Here is a 23,319-nt window from a genome sequence, read left to right as displayed (position 1 = left end):
GAGCTGTGGAAGCCAAGCTGAAAAACCTGGGGCACAGCTGGGGAACCATTGAAAGACTTGCCAGAAACGGACAGGAGTGGAGGAGCTTCATCACTGCCCTAAATGCCAGAGGTGTAATGGGAACATGATCGGGGGAGAGGGGAACTTTAAGAAATAGGTTCATGGTTATGATGCACAGCTGTGGGATACAGCTCTTCTCTCTCATATATAAGGTCTCTAGGAGACGAGGAATAATGGGGGGAAATGATAAGATGTTCAAAGTTAAAAATTGAATTCAGAGAAACTTGTAAAAACTCCTCCATGCAGCAATCAGAACTTCATTCTACGTACCGCACTGTATGTTAAACCCCCAGAGCCCTATATCCTAACATCTAATGTTCACTGCTTCTTTAGCTATAAAACCCCCCACATTGTTAGATACTTTATAAGAAAATTTTCCAGAGAATTGTACAGTTTTGTGGGTCTGAATAAGCAAAGCACCTTTGTTCTTATATCTCTTTTTCCACAAAGGAAAATCTAATCTTGGATGAGAATTGTTTTGTGAAATCTGTGCATTTTCTCCTTTCATAAAAATGGTTTTTTGTTTTACCATAAGAAAAATTGCTCTCTGAATCCTTATGAAAATGTCACATTTTGCATGCAAGCACTAGAAGCAGAAATTGATAGTTCTGCTCAGCTCCAATAGATACAAGTAAAGTGAGCAGGCTAAAATACAGTGCATTTGTTGCTATAACAAAACAGGATAAGAACAAAACCAACACACTTTTCAATTAATCAAAATTAACAGTCAGTTTTGCCATTGGTACAAATAACTTATTTCAGTTCTACTCTTGAAGAGATTTAGAGTTAGGGGCCAAAATTTTAACCTGATGCCACCATTTTTCTGGATGCAAACACAGTTATAAATAATTTGTGGGTACATTTTTGTATCCACAGTTTAGGGCACAGAGATAATCAGTACCCTAATTTACAGATGCAATCAGTGACTCAGACATCAATGTGACTTAAACTACAGGTTCAAAATTAAACATGGAATTATTTCCACCTGCAGAATTAGAGGCCCCGTTTACTATAGCGTTTGAATTTGACCCAAAAAGTCAACTATGCAGATTCCAGATGGTGGCAAAAGATTTACTGCTTTCAGTGGAATAAAAAGGAGTGTGTACAGAATTTCAAAAAGACTGGAAGATTAATCTAACTAATCATCCAAAAGTTCAAACACTTGTCTGAAATACAATCAATTTTCCGTGTTCTGGGTATACCAGAATTCCCATGAGAATAGAATAATTCATGAAATTTTCAGTACTTTCTGGTTCCAGCCAGTTCAGAAATATCCCCTTTCATTGTACTACAAGAATTTCTTTTGTTTTATCCACAAACAAAATTGGGGAGAAAGCAAAAAATAAAAGGCTAAGTAGATAGACCTTACATCAGAGTAATGCAGACATGAAAAAGCTGGATGACTGCTGGTTCAACACAGCTGAAGACTGTTATAACAAGAGATGAGAAATGCATAGACATTTGGATCATTTTCATCCTGGTTTGTTCCTTAAAATTCTGGGTGTATACTACAAAAAAAATACTAGCCAGATGATATAGCTGTTAGATGACTGGTTAAGTTCTGCAGTGATTGAGTAGGGATAATGGCTACCTTACAAAAGTCAAAGTGCAAGTTGACTTTTACAACATCAGATAGCGTTAGCCCCTCAGTCAAGAAAGCATCTTGGGATGTTAACATCATTACTAATTATTATCCACCCTCAAAAATACATTTTCAAGGAATATTACTGAAAAAATAGGGCTGTAGAAAATACAACATACCAAGATTCCACAGGATTTGCTGGATTCCTATCCATCTGGTTTCTGAGCTGAGCACGTGAACCTAATGAAAGTCCTCTTTTACATGTCTAGGTGACCGCATTTAGGAAGGCTCATTAAATTGGTTGATTGACTTAGTTTTGAGTCTGCTTCCTCTATGTTTTATTTTGTTTGGTTTGTTCCGATTTTGGTTATTTGAAATGGGGATTTTCTTAAAAATGAGTTATTGTCCGTAAAAAATGAAGGAAATAAAGCCAGAGAGGTAAAAATTGTGAAGATGAATTTGTTCATATTTGTAAAGAGCTTGTCAAGGATATGCCCAGATTTTCAGAGGAACTCTGTTTCCGCTTTGACACCTAAACAAGTGGCCAGATTTTCAAAAGTGCTCAGCTCCCATTTTTCTCTGAAAAATCTGGCCACAAATGAGCTATAAAAAAAGCTATGTAAATACCAAGTACAGCAATGGCTGATAAAAAGGCAACATTTGCTGACAGATACTACAGTTTTCCTATTCTAATTATAGTGAAAATCTGTGGGGGAACTTTTGGCAGATGCTACAATTTTAACTGTGATCACTATATTATTATCTTTGTTAACATTTTCTTCACTGTTTGTAGGGAACATTCATGGGAGTTGAGTTTTCAGTTTTTATGCCACCTTCTGTTTATATATGTAATTTATATAGGTCTCCCCCCCATTATTATTGTAATGGGTGCAATCTGATAAATGCTACAAAAACAAATGAAACAAAACTAAGAAATACATTTTCAAACAAGTGTTGTTAAGTTTTGTTACATTTTGTTTTATCATGTTCTTGTTGGTCATTTCTTATTGTCTCCTAATCTAAGAAACAGAAACAAATAGGGGAAACAGAACAGATGAGGCTAATGGCTTAAGGGTGGCTATAATTTCACAGAAGACAATCGTTAAGTTAGAAGGGATACTCTATATTGGATCCTGAAAAAGGGAAGAACATCAGTAAACCTTTCTGAGAAACGTTATATGTTTCCAGCTATGGGAGAGGAGATGAGTTAGCACTTTTTCTAGACTGAAGTTTAGAAAAGTGATCCTGAAGCAGACATAAGCAGGGCCGTCCAAAGGATTCAGGGGGCCTGGGGAAAAGCGGGGGAGCTGCGGCGCTTGTACTCACCCGGTGGCAGTCTGGGTCTTCGGTGTCATTTTGGCGGTGGGGGGCCCTTCAGTTGCTCCGCATCTTCAGCAGCGCTGAAGGGCCCCCTACTGCCGAAATGCTGCCCAAGACCCGGACCTCCGCCAGGCCAGGGCTTGCGAAGCCCCTGTGGGGCCCAGGGCAAATTGCCCCACTTGCCCCCTCCCTGGGCAGCCCTGGACCATAATGATGGGAGTGACCATTATGATGAAGACTAACGAATATGAATGCATGAACTGGGCCTCATTTCTGCTTCACGATCTGTGCAGGCAGACTGCTGCCAAACAACTACAGTGGGGCATCACACAGGCTCAGCTCATTTGTATCACAGCGCAGGATGAAGTTTTGCCTAAAGATGGTCAAGAACATCAGCTACAGCATGGGTGATAATTCAAAGCACAGTCAGGGTTTAACTAATACTCTACTCCTTTATTTTACATCCAGTCAGTGCACCTAATGCTTTGATTCCTCACTTGTAGAAAATACAGAGAAGTCACCCTGAAATCCCTCTATGAAGCCGGGTGTGAACAGAATTCACTTTTTTAATTAGTATTCCTACTTTTTGGATAATTCCATAAATCCTCCAAGAAACTCCTTATAAAAAAATCACATATTTATTTCCACTTAAGCAAGAACACACTTTGCTGCTGCTAGCAACCCCTCTCAAGGCATAGAACCATTATTCCAAGATCTTTTTATAGGTTTTGAATTTTTTTCAAAACAAAACAAAAGTAAAAACGTCCACCTTATGGAGCTCTAAAATATTCTAAATATTTTAAAGATGTACCGGCCTCTAACCTAGAGTTACTGATCACAAAATGTTCAGAAAATAGAACTGTTTCACCATTTCCAACCAGACTCTTTTCCTGTTGTAAAGTGCTGAGAAGTTGATAGTACACATTGGAGCAGCTCCTAATAAAGCATCATAGAAGTGATGTGCAGAAGAAAAACATCAAGTCTAAAACTCTCATCAACATAGCACTAGCAGTCAAGTGTCCTACTGGTCTTTCGTTCTCAGGAATTAGGTCCTCAGTATGGCCAGCCTGGCAGCTTTCAATGTACTGTTGTGTTGTAAACTCTAAGAAATAGCTGAAATGATCTAAGCTGTTCTGAAACTGACAGAAAGTATAACATGCAAGCTGTTAGCAGGAGCATATGGAGGGAGCAGAACAACAGTGGAAAATTATGCAGTGCATTCAGAGGAATCAAAAATCTATGTTTCAGGCTGGATATAGAAAGACAATATCCAGAAGAACCATTTTAGCAAAGTCACCAAAGACAATCATCTCAGTTGCCTCAATGCTGGCTCACAGAGAGTATTGCTAATACATACTTTGTTACCCTGCCTTGCATTAGCCACTTAAAATAACAGCTTCAATGACTAACCTACCCAGGTAACTTTCCATTTGTTGATTCTGTTCAACTGAACTAGACTCCCACCTCATTTTTCCATATTGCTAGCATATTTGTCCCTGTCTGATGTATCATCTTTCATATATGGAAAAAGAAAAGTGGACCTTATATTGTCACATACAGCACCAAGCTTTTCACCTCCAACTTCACCCAAGAGCTCTTTACCCTTTATTGAAAACCCCCCATCCAAGTAAATTTGAACCCGTTCCAATACTACCAAAATTTACTTTGCAGATCAATATTTCCTGGAGTACAAAACTAGACTTTCTGAAATCCACATAAACCATACCCACTGATTCCCCGATAGACCACCACATCAGCAACTTATTCAGAGAACAAGCAAATTTGCCACTCATTACCTTCCTTTAGTGAATCTATGCTGACAGTCTTCTACCAAGTTGCACATTTCTTAAAGTTACGTAGCCTTATTCTTTTCCCTCAGTGATGCTTCTCTCATCTTTCTAGCATCTGATTCTCTTATTGGTCCTATTATCTTATCTTAAATATTGGGCTACCTTCACCAAAAGCCATCCTACTTTCTTAGCAACATTCTAGCAAATTTCCTAGCAAGTTCTGGGATATCATTTAGCCAGCCTGGTTCTTCACATTTCTAATATTCTTACTGCATCTGCTCTTATTTATCAAGCCACATTAGCATCTCCCTCAAGGAAATTTTACCCGGGCAACAAAAGGTGACCTTCAAGTTCCTTATAATAAACAACAAGACCAAAGTGTTCATTCTGGTTCTCCTGCTCATCTGTAGCAATCTTCCCACCTGTATCTTAGCTCTGTTGAGTCTTTGCAAGGGCATTTGCACTATAAGGAATGAAAGAACTGAATGTTGTTGATTACTGGATTTTCTCTGATTTTACTTGAAGAGCTTTAGGTTTCTTTTAAAATTGTTTCCATTCCTTATTCTTTCTTCCTGATTTTACTCCTTCTCCTTTCTTTTACTGTAGACTTCTAATATCTTGCCCTCTTCACTACCATTTCTTAATTTGTCTACTTTGTTAAACCTAAATTAGCACACAGCCTTTGTACATGAAATCATTTTTCTCTGAGTACCCTCTGATCATTGTCAATCTTCTGTCCTTCACATTGGGTACTTCATTCAATATTAGTAAACAAGTTCCTTTCTAGATGCAGACTAGACACTGAAAGTTTATTCACTTGTTTTCAGATGAATGCCATGCTGAGGGGAAAAAAACTAGTAAAAAAAAAAGTGTATGAGGTATTTACAAATTCCTAGAGACATTTTGGTAAAATAGCCTAATTATTGCTAATTCCTTTGGTATTCACTGTAATAATAATCATGATGAACTCATTTAGCATTAATATGGATTGTCATAAGTACTTCTGGGTGAGTTCTATTATAATTCAGCAATAATTAATTGCATGCATCATCATTAATTTTAAAATGTCACCCACATTTTTAATTGTATGCAGTTCACCTCAGCTTTTGGGACTCAGTGAACAGAGAATTTGTTTGTAGAGATGCTCCCTCAAGGTCTGCTCCAAAGTCTATTGAAGGAGACTCTAGTGAATTTAAAAGGGATTGAGATTAGGTCCTTGGTTAGTTGATTAAAAATATTAAAATAAATATGGAAGGTGTTCAGTGGTAATTTCAAAAAAAGAAAAAGTAAACAAAACATAACTAAGAAAGTTATGGCAAATTTCTGAAAGTTTGCAAAGACTGGACAACTTTGTTTTTACATGGCCACATTAAATCATGTCAGAATAGGGTTTTAGGTAGTTTCTGTGATCAGAAGGAATAAAAGTGAAACTCTGAATACGTATAACAGGCCTAATGGATGCTGATTCTTTCTGAGATAAAAATCTTAGAAACACAATACCCTAGTGCATGTTACAAGAATAATTCTCAGTTCATTTTCAACTGCCCATAAACGTTCCACAAGATCGTCTTATCCACTGCCTTTATCAACAGAGAAAGAATCCGTGCATTTTTATGCCATTCCCTCTGCTTTTTTTAAGGCTGACAATCGTTGGAACAGGTTTCAGGCACAGCACCTACCTGATTTAGAGAGTATTGTTTATCTCCAAGCCAAGTATCATTCTGAACTTCCCCACCATCAACTTGCTGCTGATTTTCAGTGGGACAATAAACTGTCAGATCAACACACTGGGTTATCCTCTGCTTCATCCTCAACTATAAAACCTCCCCAACAGCAGAAATGGGCCCATGTAGGCTGCTTCTAGAATATTTACTGGCTCCGTCCATCTGACCTCTCTCTTCAACAACTAAGCCTCAGCACTAGTTTGCCGTGCAGCTGAACGATGGGGAGGCAGGCTACAGACCATGATTATGCCTGCTCCAACTTTTTTTTGTTCGGAATGGATTCGGATCATTTTAATCCGCTTCGCCCCGCCCCAAACCATCGCAACCCGGCAACATTCGCGCAGTAACTGGAGCGGTGGTTTCCACCTGCCTGCGGAGAAGCACCGAGGGCGAGGAAAACAAATAACTTGGACGCACTCAGAAGTCGAATCAGGGGGACTCAGGGGCTGGCTAGAGCGACGGTACTGGCCACTTACCGCTGCTGGGGAAGAACCTCTCTCTGCCCTCGGGTCTCAGTCTCCCATCCTCCGGGCAGTCCCTGCTCCCTCCAAGGTAGCAGCCGCCCCTCGTGGCGCTCAGCCCGCGGGGCGCAGCGAATCGCGGAGTTCCCGGCCAACAATCCCTCCGGGTCGCCCTGCCTGCGCGGCGCTCAGGGCTGGAGACGCGACCCAGGTAGGGGCATCCTTGCCGAGCCTTTTGCCTCCCCAGCCCAGCACTTGGCCGTCTCTGCTGGCCCCTGCGCTCGGGGTGGTTATATTGGGAGAGCGGGGAAGCACCTCCTCTGGCTGGTGTTTTGCTGTGCAGCAATTTCTCCTCCAATGTGTTCGCTCTTCCCCCTCGCTCTCCGCTTCTGACTGGCTGGGTCCTCCCGGCGAGCGGAGTGTAGGAGAGCGTGTGTATGTGTGTGCCTCTCTCACCCCCGCCCCTCTTGCAGAAGAGGGTCATTTAGCATGTCCCTGGGCATAAGGCTCCCTTTGCCCGGGGAAGGGGGGTTTAAAAATCTATTGCACTCTGCAGCTCAGCAGGGATGGGGGTGGCTTCCTCGCTCCCGAGCGCGCAGGGCTGCTTCCTCCCCTCCCTCCTCCTCTTTGCCTCTGAATTTGAATTTACATGTAATAGGTTTATTTTGCTGGTAGCTGGCTTCTGCAAAGTGTTGGCTGGCCCCGCATCTTGTTGCGCTTTCTCTTCCCTGGTGACAGCAGAACTAATCAGAGCCCTGGATAAACTGATCGGCTGGGGTGGCTTTTATCAGAACACTCCCCCCACCCTTAATTTGTGTTAATTGGTTGTGTGTGGTTGTGTTTTCATGGTGATGGCTCTAGTCTCTCTCCTGGTTCCCTGAGCCCCTGGCATGCAACGTGCAGGTCCAAGTCCAGTAGAGAAGGTGTTCCTCACAACAATCCTCCTCCCCCAGCCAAAAGGAGAGTAGGTTAAGCCTTAAGACACCCGACTCTTCGTGAATTTTTAGATCACCGTGGCTGTAATTGGAAAAATAACACAGGCAGTAAATTTATAGGCTGGCAGCTTTAGTGCCATTGTTCTGGCAGTCCTCCCTATCCCTTCACTCTCTCTGATTCATTCTCTAATTCCCTTGATTCATCTGATTTTAATTGAATAATAGTTAAATAAATTACGGTCCCTCTCTTACCCTATATATTTCTTCATGTGGGTCTCTGTTGTGTCTCTGTTTAACTGCAATGTGATCCTTTTTAATGCTTTACATTAATATGTGAAACTCTCACTCAAGTCCAACTCTCCACCCCCCCTTATAATACACAGGTGACTCAAATCAGTCTAGCTCCAGCAGCACAGCACTTATTCTTCTGGCTCCTTTATTCTCTGCTTGGTGGTCTGACTGGTTCCTAATTGGCACACATAGTCACATGCAGTATAGCTTATAGCTCGATGTCTTCCAACGCGGGGACTGTGTGCTTTATCTTGCAGCCTTTCTGTTAATTAAAATTAGCCTTTCCTATGTTCCTCTGCTTTTTCTCACTCATCTATATATGTAGTGCACACTCCCACTCTGTGCTTTTAATGGCTAGCCTTAGGAAGTAGGCTGATTTTAATCCTTTTTTTTTCCTGTGGAAGACACAACGTTCTACTTTAACATTTAATGCTTCCTTGCCCTTTTATTCTTTTTATTTTGTTTTTGCCTTTTGTTAGTAATTATTTTTTTTTCTTCCTCATGTATTAACTGAATGATGGTTGTCTAACTCTGAGCTTTTCCTCTGCTTCAGTGACTCCACTTCAGTGATGAATACTCTCTCAAGCTGGGGTTGGTACACAAAAAAACATTCTACACAACTTTTTTTTTTTGGTGACCTCGGTATTTTCTGTGCAATCGATAAAGGCACTGTCTGTATTTGTTTTAGATTTGCATAGTGCTAGTCTTGCATCAGACCTAGTAATATGATTTTCTTATGGATTTAATATTTTTATATTGACCCCGCTATCAAGATGAGACATCACTGGTGAGTGGCACACATTTTTATACACTTTTGTGGTCTTGTATATTGCATAAAACTTTGGCAGAGGATCTGCAACTCAACATCACTTTTGAATTAATTTTGTACAGAAATAGCTGTGAAGATTTTCTTAGCTAAACTCCCATACACTGACATTTTAAAAAACTTAAATGTGCTAATTCTTCCTGGTCTTCCATAGCTACATTAACTATCCTTGTGAAAAAAGTATGAATGAGCCTATAATTTATAGACATTTTTCTTTGAATTTACTCTCTTACAAACCCAGTATAATATTGTTTCTCATAACTGTGGCTGGTTATCTAGAACTATTTCTATGGGCAAGTGATATTGCAGTTTGACAAATCAAAACTTCTTTTCATTGACTCAATTCACAGAACGTTATCATCTGGTCATTATTTCCAGTGTTACTAGGTTACAAGCCAGCATTTAATCAGGAGCCAGAAATAGTGACTGCATATAATTCTGATCTTATGAATAACACATGAGATTCCATTTCTCAATATTTCCAGCATCAGTGTTAAAACCAGAAATATTTTTTACTATTTTTTAATATACTGTAGTTATTTACAACAATATAGAATTATTTATAAAAAATTGACTTTGTGTTATTTAAAAAAAAAACAACCAGACATATTTAAAAATATACTAAGACTTTTTCAAAAACTGATAATGGAGGGGTTTCCTGACCTTTATCCACCCTTGTGAAGTTTACAGATTAGATCTTTTAGCGGGTGCTTTAAACCACATGTGCTATAGTGACTAGAGTGCATTATTTTTGCTTTTAAAGACCTTTTTTTTAACTTAGTTTCCTTCTAGGAACACATCATTCTCCATTTGTTTTAAACATCTATTTTACTCCCATCTTTTTACACTTACGCTAAAATGTACACTAGCAGTATTTCAAGAGCCTTATTTATGGGGACACATTTATATTTCCTTTGGTGGTATAAACAAAATAGATACTATCCTGGGAATACCAGTTTCTTCTTTGTTGCAGAGTGAAGGAGCACACTTCTTGTAAGACATTCTGTTAAGGAGTTCACATGTTTGTCTGCACTTTCCCAAGGTCAGAACCCTTCTAAGATTTTGTATCCTCAACATGCTTTACAGTTTTATGTCACATAAATTCAATGCTAAATATTTTTGTAGCAAATTGGGTCAATGTCTTGATATTATTATTATTATTTATTATAGACCTAACTTCAACTTAGCTGTCAATTTGCTTATCTGATCTAGTTGTCTAAGCGTCTTTGTGTAAGTGTCTTAATCTCTTTATCTCAGTGTCCCCAGTGGGTAAGCAGACAGATGCAGCACATCTGCAGAGTCTTATTTGTCTTGCAGAGATTTTTCTTTCATTCCTTCCCTCCTCTTCTCTTTCAGCTGAACCAAATACGTTCCTGTTCCTCTAATTCAGCCCAACAGAGGATTGGCATTAGAAATAGCACTATCCCAGGGATCTCTTGCTATTATTTTATGCCTTCTGATTATGGTGCTATTCTTCAACTGTTTCCAGAGAGGAACTAAAGAAAGAGAGTGAACTTAAAAAAGACCATCCCACCCATGGTAGACAACAAAACTTCCATCAACAAATCTACATATGCAGTCACATACAATGCTCACTATTACTAACTAACCAGTTTACCCCTCTATTTAGAACAGGCGGTCTTTGTAGAAATTGCTTTGCAATGTTCAGCAAATGTCAACTTTTCGATGACTTGGGCTATATTTATTCCAAACAGGCGATAACTTCAGTATCTTAGATACCACTGTGTGGTGAAGTGGTAACAATTAAATGGCAACCTTGTGCACTGACTTCTCTAGGATTTCTGTGTAGGCTTTTCCAGATCTTCCAATCTCTATAACTGCAAGATTTATAAGACAATTTTACAGTGGGAATAAGATGATGCACACCTCAGCTTGAGAACAGAGAGTTCTTCAAGCTCTCTGCAAATGGCAGAAGATTCGGAACCTACCATGAGGCATCTTAGCTGTAGTTGCTAGTTACTGAACTGGAGATTGTATATAAAGTAAATAGCCGTCCAGCCAGGCTTTAGAAACAGATGCACTTCCCCTCCATTGAGCACTGAAATACACATATCCAAGGTGCCATCACTCAATCAAGTGAGGGAAAGTGAGTAAATTTTGTCAGTCAGCTGATTGCTTGGGTGCAGGTGCCCATTGCAACCTGGCTTAGGAACAGAGGGGGCCGGACACTCTAAAACTATGCAAAGACCAACTGCAGAGGTGTCTGCAGTGTGTGGACCAAAACAGAATTAGGTAGGCACAGGCTGGCAATGTCACAGCATTCAGTTGTGAACAGGAGTGGACCGTGTGACTTTGGCAATGCAAAAATCAGCACTGCTTGGACAGCACTGGAGAATAACAAATTCTAATTATTTCCTTGCTCTCAAACCAAACCCTCTTCCCGCTGCCTGCCCACTGAGTGCCAGGCCAGCCCCTCTGCAGAGCCACAAAAGGCCAGTCAATGAGTTCCTACAAACAGGCCTGGAGACTCCTAGCCAGAGAAGGTGGGACAAAATGAGCATCAAAGGGCTGTCTTTTGGCTTTGCCACAAGCCCTGTGAATGGGCAGCATGTAACCATGTTGCCTCAGGAGAAGACTGGAAATGAGGGTTGTAACTTGGAGACTCTTGCTGAACCTTCTGTGTTCTCCCTGCTCTGGGAGACGTACCCAGCACCAGCCCTGTACCTTGTGCAGCATATGTCTCATGGTGTGCCAGTGCAGCTGTGCTGACTGGCGTGCTGTGGTGTGTGAAGCCATAGCATCACCCCTTCCTTCGAGCTGACTCTCCACCTATATGCCTTTATCCTTATGTTCATTTTGGATAAAATGTGGTTTGCAGGGTGCTTATGCATAGGGAAGCATGCTGTGGCTCACCAGCCTAGGAACATTCTGGAGAAGGCCAGGGGGAGGGGGTTGAGCTCAGCATGTGGACTAGAGAACTATGAGCATGTGATAAACAAACCCATATATGGGTTTGTTTAACTCTGATTGGTTAGAGGTTCCTGTTATGTAACTTGTTATATAAGTGCCATGTGCTATAAAATAGCAACGGGAGGGCTTCCTTGCTGGAAGGACTCTGCCTGATTTTTTTTTTTGTACCATGGGTTTTCCTTGTGCACATATTTGAATAAAGCTTTGTTGAATTGAATCGCATCAAATCGAAGTCCCTTGATTCTACCCAGCATCAGCCTCACTGGGAACCACAAAATCCCAACAGTGCATGAGAGAGTTGATATAGTATCCCTGTGGATACTGCTGTCCCCTCAGCAAGCACAGGAGAGTAGGAAGAAGCCAGAGCCCAAGACTTTCAAACGTGGGTGCCTAAATTGAGGTATTTAAATACAGGCTGGTGGTCCTGGTTTTCAAAGGTGTTGAGCACCTGCCAATCTGATTATTTCAGCAGGTGTGTAGTTCTTCTGAAAAGCAGGCCACCTATATTTAAGTGTTAAATATAGATTTAGGGTTTGAAAATGTTGGTCAGAGCGCCAGCACTCTGGACTGGGGCATTAAAAGCTATGTTGCAAAATATTGAGAGATGTAATTATGCCACCCAAAGATAAGTAATGTTGCAGCAAAGTCAAGAATTTTCCTGTGTCCTGTTAATGTAACAGCAAATGAGGCATATCAGGGCAGAATTCCCTTGGCCCTCACTGTGCAGTACAGCTGCTTTTCCTTCTGGAATTCAACACAAACTTGTTAACATATAAGGCTTGTTCTGGGAAGCATCCTTGTAAAAAATTCTCTTAGGCGTGTAATACCGCTGGTGAATATACTAATACTGAATCAAGCTTTTTATTAGCACTGAAATAATGAACCTCAAGCCCCACCATGTGTTCTCCTCCCATGCAGCTTCTTGAAGGAAAAAAAAATCAGCATTTTGTTAACAAGACAAGTAAATTATGAGCACTCCTGAATGTACATAATGATCTCTAGTTTCAGAAGACTAAAGATATTGGCCTACACAAGGAACACACCGGAGACTGACAGCAACCCCTAATACATGCAAGGTGTCAAACTCAAAATAATCAGGTGTTTCACCCACACCAACAAAAAAGGGGAGGATTTTGGAATATGGCTGGATAAACAAGCTAATAAACTGAAGATAAAAGGCTTTAGAGTCTAGGAGGGACATGGGTGATGCCACTCGGTTACTTGTTAGTGTGTATAAGTGAATTGGTGAAAGCTTTTTATTAATTTTTTTCCCCATGCAGTTCTGGAACAGAAGGAGAATTCTCTAACAATTGACCTCCATGATCTTAATAAAAACCTGATTTTTTTTCTTTAGCGTCTTCGGGGAAGGTGATGTTGGGGGAAGTCACAATTCTGCTCTATTTAGCCCCTCAGTGATCTCTTTTACTGGGATAGAAATCAGAATTCAATTCAAAGTGCCTGAACTGAATTTGATGTAGCACCAGCAATTAAAATAGTAAATCAACATTTCAGGGCTTACCTACCAGCCTGTAGGGATTACATTCAGCATTTGACTTTTCCCTTTGATATTTTACCCTTTCTATTGTATATTGCTAGGAATGGTGAACTTGCAACTGCTTAAATAGCAACAAGGAACTGGAATGAAGAATCATCTTCAGAGCAGGCAGTTGCATGGGCAGTCAGGCTGCTTAATTCATTAGAGTTACCATGCTTAGCAAAAATTCTAGGTATTTAAAGATGTCATTGATCTAATATAATACTAAATATTGACCAAGGGTTGACAATAGCAAGTACAAATGAAGGTACAGTACACTATTCAATTGTTTTCTGTTATGTAGTAAAATTCTATTATCTAGTAGCTGATGTAAAGCTCCTGTACATTAAGAAAAATAAAAAATATTAAAAGCCTAAAGGTAAAACATGTACTTAAACTAAGGTCAGAACGTTTAATTTAAATATTTATTTTATGGTTAACCAAAGAACATTAATTCTAGCACTTATTTCACAGCTGTCCTACCAAAACTGAAATAAAATGTCTAAAATTATAATGGAATATATACTGAGTTCATTAACTTAACAGCTGCACCAGTAACCAATACCAATGAACATAACCTACTTTGTTAGTATCTTGATAACATCTGCAGCAATCAAAACTATTGGGATTTAAAGCAAAAGATGTCTGACTCTAGTGCTGTGATCACAGCTACCACATATGCTTACGCATGCTACTAAAGTGAATTGATCTATTTCAAGGGAACTCCAGGGGTTGCCTGCTGCAAGATAATTTATTAACACCAATGAATCTGCCACAAAGTCAGGAACGGAAATGCTTACTATAATCATGACTACAAATTCTGATCATTCAACTTCCAAGTTGGGGTGTGTGGGAAAAAGTATTCATGGTTTTCAAAGATGTTAACTATTTGATGAGAGCACTTCACCTAGGAGTACCAAAATTTCTCATCCCCACCGAGGTTTTCTCCTCCTCTAAGCCAAGGCAAATATCTTTTAGTATTTGTAGACCTGAGCCAGCATCTTCATCCCTTCCCACTCTGAGCTTTGTGCAGCAGAACATGAGGTTATTCATTTTGGAACCCCTAGGTATGAACAAGCATGTGTTTTTTAGAATGAGTCAGAAGAGTCCAAAACTAAAAAAAATCCTTTTGCCTGTATCCTGTTCAGATTTTGCCACAAGATGGTGATTGTCTCCATTCTCAAGTTTTCCACAATACAAAATGGCAGAAATCTCCCAGGTACTTCTCTCCTGAGATTATGCTATCAAATATGAATCTTAGCGTCTGACGAAGTGGGTATTCACCCACAAAAGCTTGTGCTCCAATACTTCTGTTAGTCTATAAGGTGCCACAGGACTCCTTGTTGCTTTTTACATATCCAGACTAACACGGCTGCCCCTCTGATACTTAGCTCTGATTCACACTCATGTCCAGGTCCAGTAGTTCAGCCAAAATTTAATCTAGATCCGAACATTGCGGCCTCAGCCCATTTTGAATCTACATTTTTAGTGTTTTGAGTAAATCGCAGCAGTCAACTTTTTCCCCCTTTAGTGGCACAACCATAATTATTTTAATATTAGAGGGGTCCAAAACAGAAAACAAACATGTATATGATCATGTAACTAGAGACTGTATCCTAGTGCACAAGGCATCCAAACTGAGATTGCACAGACAACCTTAAATCTGGCATGTCTGGTGTTGTGTGTGTTTGGCTTTGCAAGCTTCTTTTGCATGATTTTGTGTGTAATTTACTAGGATTGAAAAACAGCAAACTTAATGGAATATGTTTTTTTGTCTTATTTTATTTTCTTAAGTGGCATCATACTGACTCCAATAAGAGTCATCATCAAGGTAGGGACCTATAGGTCTATGGTACAAATGTCTGCCACTTGAGCTAATGGATAACAGAGTAAAGTAAGTATCAGTGACTGGGACATGGGCAGTCGTGCCTAGTGGTCAGAGCAGGAATCAGTAGCCTAGAAACAGAGTCATAGGCCAGAACCAAATAAATAAGTAAATTAAATAAATAAAACATGTTACCTGGAGTGAGGCAAGGCAGGAGTAGAGCTGGAAACAAGCAGGTACTATCACAGCCTGGGGCAAATACTTTGAGCAGTCACTGAACTGCTGCTGCTGAGTTAAAAGCGAGTCTGGTGACCCTTCCAACCAAACCAGGGGTGTAGCAATCAGGCAGTCTACTATGGGCCAGCTGCAGTCATTAGGGAGCCTTTCAAGCCCTGATTCCCTACAGTAGGTTGTCATTCTCCATACGGACCAATACCAGATGCTTTTTGCCAGGGGGTTTCACAGATATTTGCTGACAGCAAAGGAATGGTGAGACTGAGGAATCTTGGATTCCATTTCAAGTTCTAGAAGGGAGTTTACTCTAATGGTTATAGACCCTTTGACCCTGTTCCTCCAAATTTGACCCCCTTTGTCTCCTTCCCTCCAGCCTGTCCTTGGTCCAGTCTGAGTCCTGTCTTTTCCCCAACTCCCACCAACTACTTGTCCTAGTCCCAGTCTTTGTCCAGTCACTCAGTCTCCACCCCACTTCTCCTCATCTGCATCTCACTCTCCCACTATGGGCTTTTCATCTCCGTTCTCTGCCACCCCCAACTCTACCTCTGATCTCAGTCTCCCTCCTCACCTCCCAGTTCTGAGTCCCCAATTGTCCGTTTCCCCTTTTTCCAACCCCGTCTCTTTGTCTAACCAAACCCTGTCTCCTCTCCCTGGCTCCCATTTTCCTGCCGCACCCCTAGGCTCCTTTTCCCAAACTGCTTCTTCCCCTACCCCCTGCCTCTCCACTGGCTCTCTAGACAACTTCGAGGAACAGTGGGTGCTGTCCAAGGTTCTCTGCTTGGTGTCCTCCTCTGACTCCCTGCTTATGATCCTGTGTCCTTCACTCCTGTCCCTGTTTTCTCATTTATTGACTCCTGAATTTACTTCAGACCTGGATTCCTCTCCTTAGGCTGGGGGAGGGGCCTCATCTACCTCTTCCTTCTGAAATTCCTCCTCCTTCTTCTCCATGCTGCCTGGGCAGTAGCAGGGCAATTCAGCGAATACAAGAGAAAGTCTCCCTGCTGTCAGTTCCAGTGCCTGGCACCAGAGGGCCTGCAGTAGCTAGCACTACCAATTGCAAGGAAAGTCGTAATGAGCCCCTGAAACCCTAAGCTGGAACATGCTCCGTTGCTCAGTGACAATGATGCATATACAATCTGGTCAGCACACAGGAGCTGTGACGGGATAGAGGCGCATGTGCAGTGCAGACAGAAACTTTGAAGAATCTGTCTGTCAAACTCTAACAAGTCTCTACTGAGCATGTGTGAACTGAAAATTTTCAGAGGCTTATAATATGGTCAAATGTTGATTTTCCCCTGCCCCCCACTACAATGACACAAAGCACATCCCAACACAAATGCCACCTATAGCCAAATTTCAGGCCCTTGCTCCAAAGCACAGAGGCCCTAGAGCTTCTGAACAAAACAGCTGAATGATTTTTTTTAACATGACATGGGAAAAGTATATGGTTCCCTAATATTGTTCTCAGAAACAGCTGAAACTTTCCAGAAAACCTCAGTCTGATGTAGACACCCACATGGAAAATTTCAGTCCAAACAGCTGAAGTTTGGAAAAGATATAAGTAATTTACAGCAGGGTCTTATAATGGGAAGTGTCTGGCAAATGAATTATTGGTGGCATCCCGAGCTCCACCTACAATGAAATCCTAGCATTTTCAATAATCTAAGCTGCAGTTAGTAACAAAAGTATGGATTTATAAAAACAATTTTAACCAGTGTCCTTTCAAATGGATATTGTTAAGGCGATTAGGGTTAAAAAATTGCTTACTTTGAATATTGTCCTCTACTATAGTTTATTGAAGGATCTCAACCATAATTTTGTTTAAATAGTTCCATTTGATACTGAGTGGCTTGTAGATGACTGTGGAAAAGGATCATATTTAATCTGTGCTGGTATGAAGAGCAGAATCTTTCCTTTTGAATGCTGATCTTGGTACAATCTATGTTTTTCTCATTTTAAGATTAGACTATTGTCGTACGCTCCATGAAGTGCTATACATGGAAGGTATGTCTACACTGCAGTTAAACACCTGTGGCTGGTCCATGTCAGCTGACTTGGGCTCACAGGACTCGGGCTATGGGGCTGTAAAACTGTGAGGTGGATGTTTGGGCTCAGGCTGGAGCCTCAGCTTGGAGACCCTGCAAGGGGAGAGGGTCACACAGTCCAAGTTCCATCCCGATCCCGAATGTCTACACTGTAATTTTATAGCCCTGCAGTCTGAGCCCCACAAGCCTGAGTCAGCTGACACAGGCCAGCCACGGGTGTTTAACTGCAATGTAGACATACCCTGAGTCCATTTGGAAACTGAAGCTAGTGAAGGTTATGGCTCATTTATTAAGTTACACAGAGAGATATAATACACCAGGGATTCTGGGACTTGCATTAGTGGCTTGTGAATTCTGGAGTGGAGTTTAAGGTGCTGGCGTTGACATGTACAGTTCTTAATGATCAAAGATTTAGCTGCTAAAGAAACTCCTTCTCCATTCTTATTTATCATTTGTGTTGCAGTATCACCAAGGAGCTCCTATTTAAGTCCAGTTAGACTCATAGACTCATAGAATTTAAGGTCAGAAGGGAACATAATGATCATCTAGTCTGACCTCCTGCACAATGCAGGCCATACAATCTCACCCATCTACTTCTATAACAAACCCCTAACCTATGTCTGAGTTATTGAAGTCCTCAAATTGTGGTTTGAAGACCTCAAGCTGAAGAGAATCCTCCAGCAAGTGACCCGTGCCCCATGCTGCAGAGGAAGGCGAAAAACCTCCAGGGCCTCTGCCAATCTGCCCTGGAGGAAAATTCCTTCCCGACCCCAAATATGGCGATCAGTTAAAACCCTGAGCATGTGGGCAAGACTCACCAGCCAGCACCCAGGAAAGAGTTCTCTGTAGTAACTCAGATCCCATCCCATCTAACATCCCATCCCAGACCACTGGGCATACTTACCTGCTGATTATTTGGCAATTGATCTTTGATTAATTGCCAAAATTAGGTTATTCCATCATACCATCCCCTCCATAAACTTATCAAGCTTAGTCTTGAAGCCAGATATGTCTTTTGCGCCCATTACTCCACTTGGAAGGCTGTTCCAGAACTTCACTCCTTTAATGGTTAGAAACCTTCGTCTAATTTCAAGTCTAAACTTCCTAGTGTCCAGTTTATATCCATTTGTTCTTGTGTCCACACTGGTACTAAGCTTAAATAATTCCTCTCCCTCTCTAATATTAATCCCTCTGATATATTTATAAAGAGCCATCATATCCCCCCTCAACCTTCTTTTGGTTAGGCTAAACAAGCCAAGCTCTTTGAGTCTCCTTTCATAAGCCAGGTTTTCCATTCCTCGGATCATCCTAGTAGCCCGTCTCTGAACCTGTTCCAGTTTGAATTCATCCTTCTTAAACATGGGAGACCAGAACTGCACACAGTATTCCAGATGAGGTCTCACCAGTGCCTTCTATAAGGGTACTAACACCTCCTTATCTTTGCTGGAAATACCTCGCCTGATGCATCCTAAAAGTGCATTTTTTAATGGCCATATCATTTAATGCTTTTTAAATATCATTTAATGCTTTTTTAATGGCCATATCACATTGGCGGCTCATAGTCATCCTGTGATCAACCAATACTCCGAGGTCCTTCTCCTCCTCTGTTACTTCCTACTGATGTGACCCCAATTTATAACAAAATTCTTGTTATTAATCCCTAAATGCATGACCTTGCACTTTTCACTATTAAATTTCATCCTATTACTATTACTCCAGTTTACAAGGTCATCCAGATCTTCCTGTATGATATCTCGGTCCTTCTCTGTGTTAGCAATACCTCCCAGCTTTGTGTCATCTGCAAACTTTATTAGCACATTCCTGCTTTTTTTGCCAAGGTCAGTAATAAAAAGGTTAAATAAGATTGGCCCCAAAACCGATCCCTGCGGAACTCCACTAGTAACCTCCTTCCAGCCTGACAGTTCACCTTTCAGTATGACCCATTGTAGTCTCCCCTTTAACCAGTTCCTTATCCACCTTTCAATTTTCATACTGATCCCCATCTTTTCCAATTTAACTAATAATTCCCCATGTGGAACCGTGTCAAATGCCTTACTGAAATCGAGGTAAATTAGATCCACTGTGTTTCCTTTGTCTAGAAAATCTGTTACCTTCTCAAAGAAGGAGATCAGGTTGGTTTGGCGCGATCTACCTTTTGTAAAATCATGTTGTATTTTGTCCCAATTACCATTGACCTCAATGTCCTTGACTATTTTCTCCTTCAAAATTTTTTCCAAGACCTTGCATACTACAGATGTCAAACTAACAGGCCTATTGTTACTCGGATCACTTTTTTTCCTTTTCTTAAAAATAGGAACTATGTTAGCAATTCTCCAGTCGAACAGTACAGCCCCTGAGTTTACTGATTCATTAAAAATTCTTGCTAATGGGCTTGCAATTTCATGTGCCAGTTCCTTTAATATTCTTGGATGAAGATTATCTGGGCTCTCCGATTTCGTCCCATTAAGCTGTTCGAGTTTGACTTCTACCTCGGATGTGGTAATATCTGCCTCCATCCCTCATTCCCATTTGTCATCCTACCATTACCCCTAAGCTCCTCATTAGCCTTATTAAAGACTGAGGCAAAGTATTTATTTAGATATTGGGCCATGCCTAGATTATCCTTAACCTCCATTCCATCCTCAGTGTTTAGCGGTCCCACTTCTTCTTTTTTTGTTTTCTTCTTATTTATATGGCTATAGAACCTTTTACTATTGGTTTTAATTCCCTTTGCAAGGTCCAACTCTACATGGCTTTTAGCCTTTCTCATTTCATCCCTACATGTTCTGACCTCAATAAGGTAGCTTTCCTTGCTAATCCCTCCCATCTTCCACTCCTTGTAGGCTTTCTGCTTTTTCTTAATCACCTCTCTGAGATGCTTGCTCATCCATCTTGGTCTACAACTCCTGCCTATGATTTTTTTCCCCTTTCTTGGGATGCAGGCTTCTGAAAGTTTCTGCAGCTTTGACTTGAAGTAATTCCAGGCCTCCTCCACCTTTAGATCCATGAGTTCTTCAGTCCAATCCACTTCCCTAACTAATTTCCTTAATTCTTTAAAGTTAGCCCTTTTGAAATCAAAAACCCTAGTCCCAGATCTATTTTTGCTTATAATTCCATCTAGTTTGAACTGAATTAGCTCATGATCACGCGAACCAAGGTTGTCCCCTACAACCATTTCTTCTGTGAGGTTCTCACTACTCACCAAAACCAAATCTAAAATGGCATCCCCTCTTGTTGGTTCTTCAACTACTTGGTGAAGAAATCCATCAGCTATCACATCCAGAAAAATCTGAGCCCTATTATTGTTACTAACACTTGTTCTCCAGTCTATATCTGGGAAGTTAAAGTCTCCCATGATCACACCCCAAGCACTATCTCAGGGGAGGCTCTAGTAGCTTTCTTCCCCAATGTGCTTTTTGCCCAGACAGACTCTGTCCTATTCATTCCATCACTTCTCATTTCTTTACAGTTAACCTCATCATTGACATACAATGCTACTCCACCACCTTTGCCTTTATTTCTGTCTTTCCTAAACAGCACATAGCCTTCAATACCTGTACTCCAGTCATGACTACTATTCCACCATGTTTCTGTTATCCCTATAATATCCGGTTTCACTTCCTGCACCAGTAGCTCTAGTTCCTCCATTTTGTTACCTAGGCTCCTCGCATTAGTGTACAGATATCTTAATTTTTGCCGTTTGGTTTCACTGACATTCTTTACCCGGTTAGGCATAGACATTCTACCACCAGTATCACCGATTAGACTGGTATCTACACTACCCTTCCTCCTTATGTCCATTCTTCTGCCCATGGCTGTATCCTTTCTTACTTTGTTTTCTTCCCTCTCAATGTTGAATTCCGGTGTGGAGATTACCTGGACATCTCCCAACCATGTCCCCCAAATTCCTAGTTTAAAGCTCTCTTAATCAGTTGTGCCAGCCTCCATCCTAGAAGCCTATTTCCCTCCTTGCTCAGGTGAAGTCCATCCCGAGAGAACAGTCCTCTCTATATGAATGCTTCCCAGTGGCCGTACATACCAAAGCTCTCTTTATAGCACCACTGCCTGAGCCATCTGTTGATCGCCATAATCTTGTCACATCTTTGTTGCCCTTCTCTAGGAACAGGCAAAATCCCACTGAAGTTCATCAAAAACAGTTAAGTACTTTCCTGAATCTGGGACAATGCACAATGTTGCTGTGATTAACAAAGATTGCTCAAATTGGCAAAGCATTTTCCATGGGGAGGGTTCGTGTTAGAACTTGCTCCTCCTCTTCATCCAGAATCTGGATTTGTTACCCGTCCAGGCACATTGAATAGCCCATCTTTTATTAGGCAGATCTGGGGAAGAGGCAGATCAATGGGACTGGGATATGGTGGGTTTGTTGATAAATTATTGTGGTTGAAGGGTTATCTTTACTGAGGGGAACACTTTTATTGACATTTATATGAGCATTCCAATAAGTGTGTTGTGGAGTTTCAATTTGTGTTATGAGGAATTGTTTGTTTAAATTAGTGTGATGCACCCTAACCATAGGGAGAGCACTAGAAAAACAAGATTTTAAACATAAATGAGCTGGTATTTACTGTACAATGTTTGTACCAACACAGGGTTAAGCTTTGGACAATTAAATGGTTCCAATTTTTAGTGAATTCAATGGATGAGAAAAGCAAGACACTTTTTGGCGGATGTACACTATAACAAAGCATTGTTCAATGAAATTTAGCAGGTGATCAGTACATATAAGATTATTTTCAGATGTATGAATAAAAGAATTTAAAAGCAGCAGAGATATGTAAGTATTAAAGATGTCTACTCTGTATTCACAGTAAAAATGTTTTGTGCTTCCTGAAAAGCTTTTATTTTCTTAGGGAAAGCCTGCATCCTAATTGAATAATAAACTCAGAAATAGCTTTTTCAAAGCATTCTGGTCTATTGTCTCCATAAAGCATTCAAAACACTGATAGGTTAATTCTGCTTCTATTAGATACGTAATGTATGTTACAAAATGCCTAATTATGTTTTTTTACTGTACTTGATAGATTTTAACATTAACTTTGTCATTATTGTATGAAAAATGAATGTATAAATGCCAGCTTGCTGTTCCATATTTTTTTCCCATCAGTGACTTCCATATCAAGTGTGCCAGTCTAAAAGAAATGTTAACTGCCACCATTGCAAGGTCAATCCGATACATAGTTACCAAGTTTTATACTTTCTATTGGACACATCATCTTCTCCACCATCACCATTTCCATCAAGAACCATGTTTTAATGTGTATGTGTGAGAGAGAGGAGGAGTTCTTATGTATCTAATAACATGCACAAAGGGTCATAGTTCCTGTGGCATGTCCACTGTCAACAATATGTGAATGTAGAGAACATATCCAAACCATGGAAAATCTAGTGAACCAATGGCCTCTACGACCCTAGAGTACAACCTGAGTCATTCCACGTCACCAGAAGCCATAAACGAACAACAAATTTGGACATTGACCTTTAATGTTGCTTTCCAAGTTGTCATACACAATAAGAAGGATGGATGGTCAGTGTGGCAGTACAATGCATATGATGGTTAATGTATTTGCTATGTGCATCCCAGAGGTTATATAATGTACATCAATATTATAATGTGGCTCCAATTGGAAACAAACTTCTGGTGGAACATAAGGAATTAGTCACACCTAACATCTTAATTTCTTTTTTTAATTACAGTGCTGAATCTTGTTTGATTATACTGTGAAATCTTTAATAATAAATG

The 23,319-nt window shown here is 40.6% G+C and overlaps 1 protein-coding gene and 1 long non-coding RNA gene across 2 annotated transcripts in view; one reads left to right on the top strand and one right to left on the bottom strand.

The window, feature by feature from the left end:
• The window catches only part of CNTN5 (contactin 5), a 965,708-nt gene extending 958,642 nt beyond the window's left edge, over nt 1–7,066 (bottom strand). The window contains exon 1 of the mRNA XM_039485717.1: nt 6,953–7,066. The gene's annotated coding sequence lies outside the window, so the exon portion shown is untranslated. The remainder of the gene's footprint in view (nt 1–6,952) is intronic.
• A 1,280-nt stretch (nt 7,067–8,346) lies between these two features.
• LOC120370674 lies at nt 8,347–12,137 on the top strand. Its single transcript, XR_005583874.1, has 3 exons — nt 8,347–8,950; nt 9,963–10,031; nt 10,346–12,137. It is a non-coding gene; the product is annotated as an uncharacterized LOC120370674 (long non-coding RNA).
• Nucleotides 12,138–23,319: the final 11,182 nt, after the last annotated feature.

This window comes from Mauremys reevesii, linkage group 1 (genome assembly GCF_016161935.1).
Source record: "Mauremys reevesii isolate NIE-2019 linkage group 1, ASM1616193v1, whole genome shotgun sequence".
NCBI lineage: Eukaryota > Metazoa > Chordata > Testudines > Geoemydidae > Mauremys > Mauremys reevesii.
Note: the sequence above shows the minus strand (reverse complement) of the source record. Positions and strands in the feature narration are given on the sequence as shown.